This window comes from Kryptolebias marmoratus, linkage group LG22 (genome assembly GCF_001649575.2).
Source record: "Kryptolebias marmoratus isolate JLee-2015 linkage group LG22, ASM164957v2, whole genome shotgun sequence".
In the NCBI taxonomy this organism is placed as follows: Eukaryota; Metazoa; Chordata; class Actinopteri; order Cyprinodontiformes; family Rivulidae; genus Kryptolebias; species Kryptolebias marmoratus.
The window spans coordinates 1341348-1351608 of NC_051451.1; the positions used below are offsets into that span (position 1 = coordinate 1341348).

The 10261-nt window shown below is 40.5% G+C and overlaps 1 long non-coding RNA gene across 1 annotated transcript; it reads left to right on the forward strand.

The window, feature by feature from the left end:
* Positions 1-5024: 5024 nt before the first annotated feature.
* LOC112450093 lies at positions 5025-5552 on the forward strand. Its single transcript, XR_003038655.2, has 3 exons — positions 5025-5154; positions 5243-5393; positions 5494-5552. It is a non-coding gene; the product is annotated as an uncharacterized LOC112450093 (long non-coding RNA).
* The last annotated feature ends 4709 nt before the right edge of the window (positions 5553-10261 follow it).

Consider the following 10261-nt stretch of genomic DNA (forward strand, 5'->3'; position numbering starts at 1 on the left):
GGACACTGAAACTGTTTGAACTCAGGTCTTAGAGTGGGACATTTTGGATCCTCCTATTGGCATTTCAAAGGAAGCTGGAACATGTGAAATCACGCATGTGCACCACAGATGGCTGCAGTCATTAGCTGTTATGCACATGCAGGACTACAACAGTTGTAATAATGGCAGATAGCAGAGTGCTGTTTATGTTGCTCACCCTTTTCAGCATGTAGAAGCGATCCAACCTCACTGTCATTTGTTGTTCTGTTAATTGCTCCTTGTTACAGAATCTGATACTGTGACAGGATAGGGCAGAGGACACTGTTAGGACAGAGGGAAAAATGCACCATGTTGCAATTGCTGAAATGAAGCAAGCATAACCAAAAAGACACCGGTACAAAAACACCAACCTTTTCAACAATTTTGCCTGCTTTCCAATGTGTTGAAGACCTTCAGACCCCAACCAATGTTTCAGTTGAACGTTTGTCAATTTCCTGAAGTCAAACGTGTCCAACTTTGCGCTGGGAAAGTTGTTTTCTGTGAGGATAACACAACTGAATCTCTGCGTTGAAGCCATGTTGTTCGTGTATATTTCCAGGTTACATATGATATACTTGTGAGACGGCAGCAGTTTTTCAATGTAAATTGTATATATGTCATAATGAATGGAGAATGGTATTATATGCTTATCATAAATGGTTGGGGAGTCACATGGCCAGATTCAAGGCGTTTGTGCCATTGTACTACAGTGCTTAGGTTCAGAGGGATGTTTATTCTACACACCACCAGAAAAAGGAACAACAGTTGATGAGGCCATGGCTGCATTTGAAAGACATTGTGTCCCCAAAGCTGTCTAGCATGCAGACAGAGAACGTGTCGATGAAACTGCAAGCCACTGTTTTGCCACTCTCAGAGATTTAGCTGCACCATGTGGTTTTGGAGTGATGGAAAGTGAACAAAGACATCAGCACATTGTTAATGCTTAGTTCAGTGCTCAGTGCTATGCAGGATAAGCTACTGCTGGAGGAGGACCTCACACTAGACAAAGCTCTAACCATTGCATGTCAAGTAGAAGGAGCTGTTAAAAATGCTACACTGCTCTCAGCTGCAAGTACAATCCCACCTGTGCTTGTACGGTATGCAGATGCTGCAAATGCTTGTTTTGTCAAGGGAAAAGAGGAGCATGATCAGCTCAAACACATGGATCTCCATCTCATGTTCATTATAAACAGGCAAGTCATAAAGATAAACATCACTGCTTCAGATGTGGATCAGATAGACACCTGGCTAATAATAAAAACTGTTGTTAGATATCTCCTAAAGTAAAGGTAATTACTAAAGAGAAATAGAGGAAAACCAGTTGCTTACCGCCTTTATCGGCTGAATCAAGACATTGCCATATCGTGAATAGTTTATTGTTGCTGCACACTCACAGATTAAGTTACACTACACCCGCTGAAACATTTGCCTGCGTCAGTTAAAGCCATTTCCGGCTACACATAAAAAACTTCTGAATCTAGGCTCTGGCCCTCTGGAATGGGCAGAGCCTAGAATCTATATGAGAGCACACTTCCTTTGTTCGGGACTTCTTTTTCTTCTGCTTCATCCTTAAGATGTGGACAGAAGTCCCAGTGCTGGTTCTTGTACTGATTCTCTGCCTTCTTAAATGAATAGTTAAACTTTAGTTATTTTGTAGCATCATCCTTAAAGGTTAAATTGTCTGAGTTGTCCCTCCTCTGAGGTCAAAGGACCAGAAGTAAGACGAGGATGGTCCATCAGCAAAAATGTCCTGCTTCGAATGATTTCTGTCAAACTTTCAGGACCTGTAATGACACTAAACACAAACAAAGATTTAAAATACTACAAGGAATAAATGTGCAAAATGGTGCTTTAACGTTTTAAAAGACTTGACAGTGGGAAGTCTGTGAAAAAAAAAAATGGGATTAGTGTGAAGGAAACAGCTTTTTATTACATGTTAGAAGAAATAAAACAGATGTTTACCCATGTCTGTTCATCCCCATAGATGAACGGGGGTGATTCACAAGCTGTTGGCTGGGGTTTAGAGGTTTGAAGCCTTCACATATTTTTGAAGTGCAATTTTATTTCATCTGTGAGGAAAATGTCTTATTCATTTACATGGAAATTGTGCTGTAGCCAGCTACTACGGGGAGCTTGCTTTTGTGGGTTCAACTTCAGGTTTCCGGTTCTGTCTCTAGTTATATGTTGATAATCAACACAAGGCTGTCAGGACCGGTGGAGACGATGGCGAACCCAGAACGCAGACTCATAATTAGAAAAACAAAAAACTAATTTATGAAACTAAAGAAACAAAAATGAAAACAAACCGCTGACGAGGCAGCAACTTAAAAGAACAGTAACCCCCCCCCCTTAAGGGACGTCCCCTGACGTCCCCAAAAACGAAAAAACCTACTCGGGAGGGTGGTGGGGGAAAAAAAACAAAAACACAGAATGGAGGGCACAAACAAAAACAAATTCAAAAAACAAAAAACCAACCAGGCAACCGGCCTGGGGGAACAAAAACATGCCTAAAACAAAAAAGGAATGCGAGACGTGAGCCAAAAAGGCCAAAGCTCTGGCGGGCGGCCCGAACGCCGTCCGCAGCGGAGCAAGACTTCTGGAGGGCGGCCCGGGCGCCGTCCTCGGCGGAGCAAGAGTTCTGGAGGCTTCCGTCCGTCCCACCGGGGAAACTGCGGTGGCGTCCGTCCGTCCCACCGGGGAAACTGCGATGGTAGCGGTCCGTCCCACCGGAGACGCTGTGGTGGCAGCGGTCCGCCCCACCGGAGACGCTGTGGTGGCAGCAGTTCGCCCCACCGGAGAAGCTGAGGTGGCAGCAGTTCGCCCCACCGGAGACGCTGAGGTGGCAGCAGTCCGACCCACCGGAGAAGCTGAGGTGGCAGCAGTCCGCCCCACCGGAGACGCTGAGGTGGCAGCAGTCCGCCCCACCGGGGAAGCCGTGGTGGCGGCGGTCCGTCCCACCGGGGAAGCCGTGATGGTTACCGTGGCCGGTGCTCTTTTCCGGCGACGGCGGCCACGGGTCCGGGGAAGAGTCACCACAGGAGACCAAGGTTCCTCCAGGCAGGCGAGCGGGTGCTCCTCCCGTAACTCGGCCAGGATCTTGGCTTTGTCCCCAGGAGTGAGGGTTACACCGACAGGGGAGTCTGCTGGATTCAATTTTGGCTGGTTCATTCTGTCAGGACCAGTGGAGACGATGGCGAACCCAGAACGCAGACTCATAATTAGAAAAACAAAAAACTAATTTATTAAAATAAAGAAACAAAAATGAAAACAAACCGCTGACGAGGCAGCAACTTAAAAGAACAAAAAAACCAAACAACGGTGGGCAGAACAACAAGGAGACGAGGTACGGAGCATGGCAGCTAACGGCAAACAAAAACAATGAACCAGCGACTAGTGGAAGAAATGACCGGGTATTTAAAGTGCTGAGGACAATCAGGTAAGTGGAGACAGGTGACAAGATTAACAGGCTTTGACAGGTGTGAGTGGGCGTGACAGGAATGCAGAGGGAGAAAAAGACTGAGGAGGAATGAGGAAGTGAAAAAACACGAGAACAGAAACTAAAACACAAACCAATAAACTAAAACAGAAGTAAAACAAAACACAGGAAAAAACCCAAATCACCACAAAGGCTGTTTTATCGATCCAACTGCATTGTGCATTTGCATGTCTGTGAATCAACACAGATGGGTTAATTTTCAATATCCCTTTTTTTGTTCAGATTTAAGCATTTACTAATTTTGCAGGAAAGAAGGAATATATTATTTTCAAAACATACACACAGGCCCAAGAATGCTTTCAGTGAAACACACGATCAAAGTGTACAATAAAAAAAATCCCTTTGTTTGTTTTCTTCTCTTTTCATCAAAGCTTTGTCAGTATTTGCTTCTTTCCTCTGCAGATCTTTTATTTCTCTATCCTATGTTTGTATTCAGTTATCCTGTCCTTCTTTTCTACTGCTGTTAGCTTTTTTTCTTGTTACTTTTGTCTTATCAGTAAAAACAGTGCTGGTTTTTTTTCCCTTCTTCTTCTCTTCTCATTTATTCTGTTTCGTTATATTTCCATTGACACGTTCTGCAGTCCCACTCTGTCTCTCCCTCCTTCCATCAAGAGTGGCCTCCAAATAGACTGCAAAGTGGATTAATGATTTGCTGGTTTTGTATCGAGTGAGAGATGATGTCTGTGACTTTGCGAGTGAACATGTGAATGTTGTCCTTGTCTGGCATTACCAGTTCATCTGGGAGTTTATATTAGTTTTTCTGTACAACAGCCATTCATTTTTCACACACAAACACTCACACCCATACACACATTAAGTATAAAAGACCCAGGGTCGTAAAATGGCTTTTATTTTGTAACTTCTTTAAATTTTGATTGTTGTTCCAAATTTTGTCAGCCTAAATTAAAGAAAAAATTACAGAAAAAAACATTGTAAATAAATAATAATAATAAATTGTAAATAACCAGCATGCATCTTAAAATCAAAGAAATATGGTACTTACACAGCTTCATCAAATTTTATTGAGACAAAGAAATAACTGAAATGTGTAAAATCCACATTTTATAGTTTTCTAATGTAGCAAATGTTCTTAACCCAATTAGATCTAAGCTTTGTTTTTTTATAGTTATGGTTTATTTTCTGGTGTAATATGTAATTTCTCAGAGACAAAAATAAAATGAGTAAATGTAAAGTTTAAACCTCATTTATTGTGAGTTACTAAGTTTACCTTCATCTTCAAAAGTGTTTCAAAATCTTAGTGCATCTTGAATTATGATCATACATTGCTCATATTACAAAAGGCTAACCTGAAAAGTAAAAGAACTGGTACATTACACTGCATCATTTCAGGAATAGGGTAAAACAAAAATATATCATAATAATAAAAAAACTGCATCCCTGTGGTTGCTTTATCAAACAATATGTAACAAAGATTATACCTGTTCAACTTACACATTCTCAGAAGAAACCATTTTTTTTTTTGTCATTGCAAATTCATTTTGTGAGGATTTGGAATTGGCCTGCCCTGGGCTTGCCTCTAACCTCTTCCTCACCAGGTGTTGCTGATTCCAGTGACAGGCAGTTCCGGTATTTAAGTCCCTGGCTGATTCCAGACCTTCGCTGGACATCTTGCCATTTTGGTTAGAAACTCAGCCGCCAGGTTCTAACGTTTTTGTGCTCTGCTACTAGGTCTTAACTTTGATTATTGTGCTTTGCCTCTCGTCTCAGGTTTATTGTGCTAACGAGTCACTGCCTACCGGGACTCACCTTATGCTGCTCGGTCTAACTTACCTGTTTTGGACTTCGGGACACCTTACCTCATGGACCTCTCCTGGACTGCACTGCTTCACTTCTGGGCCACGTTCACTCACCACAACCTGTAAGGAAAAACATTCAGTTACCTTTTGTACAAATCAAGAAAAGACTACTGCACAAAGATCAGTACCCGAGACTCACCTTGCTCCTTTCCTGTTTTCCAGATCTTCCTGACTGTGCACTGTAATTATTACACCTGTAAATAAATTACTTACCTTTATTATCTCGTATCTGTGTCTGGTTTCGGTTCCGCTCCTTCTGGCTGAACTCAGAATCTTGTCACATTTACTCACCACTTGTTCTGGGAGTTGTGCTGTGCTTGCTACAAGAACCTTTATCCATCCCAGTGGCAGTCATCCTAGACAGTCTCAAGTATTAAGAGTTGGACTGCACCAGGGCCTGACATGATCCACATCTACTGGCTAAAGACAGTAACGGATGTCCATGAATGCCTGGCTGCACAAAAGAACCAGCTGCTAATGAAAGGGACCCACCAAAAAGTGGTTGACCCTAGGCCAGACTGTCCTGATCATGAAAGACCCCGATAGGGGTGATCCCATCTAACTACTGGTCAATCACCTGCATCTGTACATCATGATCTCTTGTCTGACGTGTCTGTGAGCTGATTAGTATGAAGAATCATTAAGATGTCACACACCACCTTTGTTTTTTTTCATAAGAAGTGACAGACTTGTAGCCATTTTGCCTTTATTGTGGATTAGATGTAGTGGTCATCTTGACCAAAAAGAATTATCAGTTGTTAATGTACATCAATTGATTATAATCTAAGATTTAACTAATAGTTCATGAGATATTTTGCTATCAGACAAACAAGATTGACACAAACAGTTATTACAGAAGTTTAAAGTAAAGAGCTTGTTCAATGAGTAGCACTTTGGAATATGTGTTGTGAGTCTCTCTTAGCTATTCAGGGCCGATTCTAGGCATGCATATATGAGGGGGCAGGACGAAAGAGACAATATGCTCCAGCACAGGTTTTCTTGTTATTGTTGTTGATAATGTTTTTCTTTATGGGATTGGGTTGTTTGTGTTAGTTGTGTCAACATCCAAAAATGGACTGGGCTTTGCCAGGTCCCTACTCTAAGTCCTGTCCAGCTTGGGTGTCCCACCTGAAGACAAAGTTCTTGCTGGTATAGTGCTTAGGGTCACTGAGGTGCGCAACCCCCCTGACCACAATAAGGTGGCAATCCCTCAGGGTGGAAACAACAAATAAATAAGAATTAAAAGATAAAAATACAAATATCCTTTATCCAACTTTTAACAACCAATAACATACAATTTATCTTCCAGAATGGCCATTACACATCTAAGCATCTGAAATAAATTTGAACCTAATAACAATAACCTCAAAAAAAAATTGTTTTTGTTTTTTTGGTTGTACTTATTGTTATCCTATTTTTATGTAAGGCTTTGTTTAGGGGTCTGGCACACACAGGTGATTTGTCCTCAGTCTGCGTTATGGACCGGATCTTCTGCTCTCTGTGCTTGTGTGACTGAGAAATGCTCAAATCACAGGCTCACACTTGTTAAAGAACACCAAAGCATTTCCAGTTGACAGAACAAATAGATGCTATGGTTACGTTTGCTTGTTGTTGTTAATTAATTTATTAAGTGTCTCATGACATGAATGGATATGATGAACTTAAGGGAGCTTCTCTGCTTCCTCAAAGTTTTACTGCTTCAGCTAATCCTGGGTCCGTGACAGAGTGAGGATGGTCAGGCTGCTTCTAGGCTCATTTGCTAAACAGTGATTGTCTGTTTTACTGGGGGGAGGGCATTTGTTTGAAGGGGCATTACGCTCTCTTGGCCCAGCGTATAGCAGGCCTCAGCTATAAAGACAGCATATCTGACTAAAAAAATGACCGAATTATAGCCATTTTTGTGTTGAAGTGAAATGGGCATGGTGCCCATCTTGAATTGGATTGTCTTCAAAAGAAAAATTAAATTATATCATTATTATAATAATAATAATAATAATAATCCTAAAGTTTTCTACAAACTTATCCAGTGTTTCATGAAACATTTTGTTAATAGAGTTGAATCCAAATGCTTAAAATGAAAATTTTAAGCAAAGATCACATTGTTAGCGCTCTAAACGGGTTAGATATCAGTTTCAGCTACCAGCACATCAAATTTTAGGCCAATATTTGTAAAACTGAGTGAGTTTTGTGTTTTTAAGATCACTTGGGTTATTATAAAAGCTAATCATTTTTAGATTAAATTCCAATGATTACTTTCTTAGAGTGTTATTAAAGTCTTTCCACTTGTTCATGAGATATTTTGGTAACAGACAGACACACAAATACACACATATAAACACAAACACATTTTCAATAAAACGTTACTGTCCACCTTTCACCTTTAAGCAGATAAAGGTTTAACTGCATTAGAATATAAACCTAAACTTCACCAAGTTTTACTTTTGTTTGTGTAGCAAGTGGAAAGAAAGGTGAAACTTATTTTGAGCTCTTGTTAAAAGATGGCACCAGATAGAATTTATTGATCAATAATATTTAGACTTCTTAATTTAATTGCGTTTGTTTATCAGAACTCAACAGCTGAGGGTTGAATTTGTTCATTTCAAGAGGTTTTCATCATAGCTTTTACCAACTTTGCCTTTTAAAATTTTATTACAAAATAAATAAAAATAATATCACACACAAACAATAAAATTACCACAACAAAAATAAAATTTAAACTGACAATTTAGGAATATTATTCTGCGTTTTAGCATCAAGGGATCACTTTGAATCGTCTAACCCTGATTTAAACAGTAATTCACTTAACAAAGGTAGAACTCTAAAGCAAAGACTTTGATTATACATTTATCTAAAGCATAAGGATCTTTTGAACAAGATTTTTTCATTAGAATTTATGTTTGTGTTTAAGAATTTAGCCAAGAAACATTGGTTTATCAGCTTGCATCAGTTGAAATCCTAAGCAGATGAAACATTGCTTTTCCCATCACCAGGAGAAGATGGCCTTACTTGATTGAGGCTGTGGGCAGCGGTCAGCGGTCACTCCATTTGTCTCGGTGACTCCAGGAGAGGCTGGTTGGACCTCAACGGGGACCACGACAAGGAGAAAGGTTGAGGCCAAAATTCACAGAGGGTCAGATGTCAGTGTTTCATCCAAGGTCACTTGAGGTTGATGGCTTTGAGCTGTCAGCTGATGAAGTCAGGAGGTGGTGGCGTCCGTATTTAATTTCAGGTCATTCTATGGCCATGTCTAATTCTAGCTGCACAGAACTGTACTGCAGAGTTAAGAGCAGTAATGGTCCTAAACACAAACCTAAAAGGTTTTACAATGCTTGACAGACTTTTACTGTTTTACACTTTTACACACAGACACACATGGTTGAGCAGGGGTGGGCTGCCTGTAGCTTCTAATTATCATCATTATTTTAGTTTTCTATTTAATCTGCATCTGATCCACCTTTTTCCTCATGATGAGTGTTTTCTTTTTTTTTATTATCACCTGCTGTAGAATGCAAAGTGGCAATAATATTTTTTCTCATGTTTGTTTACATGTGTTCATTTGTTTGTGGTCTCTGTGTGTGTGTTAATCTGTCTGTACTGTTAGCAAAATATCTATAAACTAGTGGATGGTATATTATACTAACACTAGGCATACAAAAACAAGACAGGAAGTCAGAGGATGGTTGAAGTGCAACCAAATAGTACATCTTAAAAAACTTAAGCATCTGTTCAGTATGAACCATTTAGGTTGACTGAAATGTACTGTGGCTCATTTTTATTTACATTTTGCCTCCACTGGTAATGCCTTACAGTGGAGGATGTACATTTGAGCTAATCAGTTAGTTTCTGAATAAAACCAAAACATTTTGATTGATGCTTTGATCTTTTTAAATCCCAAACTTGATAAAAAAACAGCTACTCGCCATGTAAAGAGAGATGAAAGAATATAACAGTATGACTTTTTTTTTAAATTTTCAAGGTTTTCTGTTGGTTGCCTAGTAAAATCTTGGGGTACTTTATGAGCAGGAGTAAAAGAAAATCATACTGATATCCAAAGAGAAAACCAGCTGTTGGTAAGATACAACAAGAAGTGTTTCAGTAAGCATAGTGCATAAATTAGGCGAGTATGAGAAAGTCCTGAAAAATAAAGTGTTTGCATATAAGTTCATTCAGCAGGAGTTCAGCTTAATTGTAGGGATCTGGAGTTTTAGCCCCGCCTTGGGGCGGCTCCTCTAGCTCTTGGTTTCACAGGTGATCCAGATCTGGTTAATGAAGACTGCCAGTACTTAAGCCTCCAGCTGAGACCAGACCTTCGCTGGAGCATCGAACCTCCTGGGTTAGATTCTCAGCCACAGTTTCTAACCTAAATTGGTTGTTTGTTGACTACGTTCTCTGTGCACCTTGATCTTAGGTTCTTGCCACGTTACGGAACTAAAAGCTTCACGGATACTTACCTTGGACATCTGGATACTCACCTGGACAGGATTACTGGCTTGTCGACTCCTGGATCACCTAAACACCTCCGTCATCTTCTCCACGCCGCTGGACACCTCCTGGACCTGTAAGAGCAAAAGAACATTAATTAAGCCACCTTGCAGTGCTCGGCTGATTGTAGGATTGGTACCCGAGACTCACCCTGTTCCTCTTGCTTTACAGATCATTCCACAAACAGCGCACTGTAGATACTGTCACCTGTAAATAAATACACTTACCTTCAGCTTTTGTCTCTGTGTCTGGTTTTGGTCTCGCTCTTGGACAAATTACCCCTGCGTTCATGTCAGAATGCTCCAGCCTTAAACAATTGTCCTGAGCGACGCCAGATCCAAAACTGAGTGAGGAATAGTTTTGAGCTTAATATTAATCCGTGTAGGAATAAGTAAGAAAGTCGTATTGAGAACCTACCTTCGCCACTTATTGCTTTTGGTAATTTTCG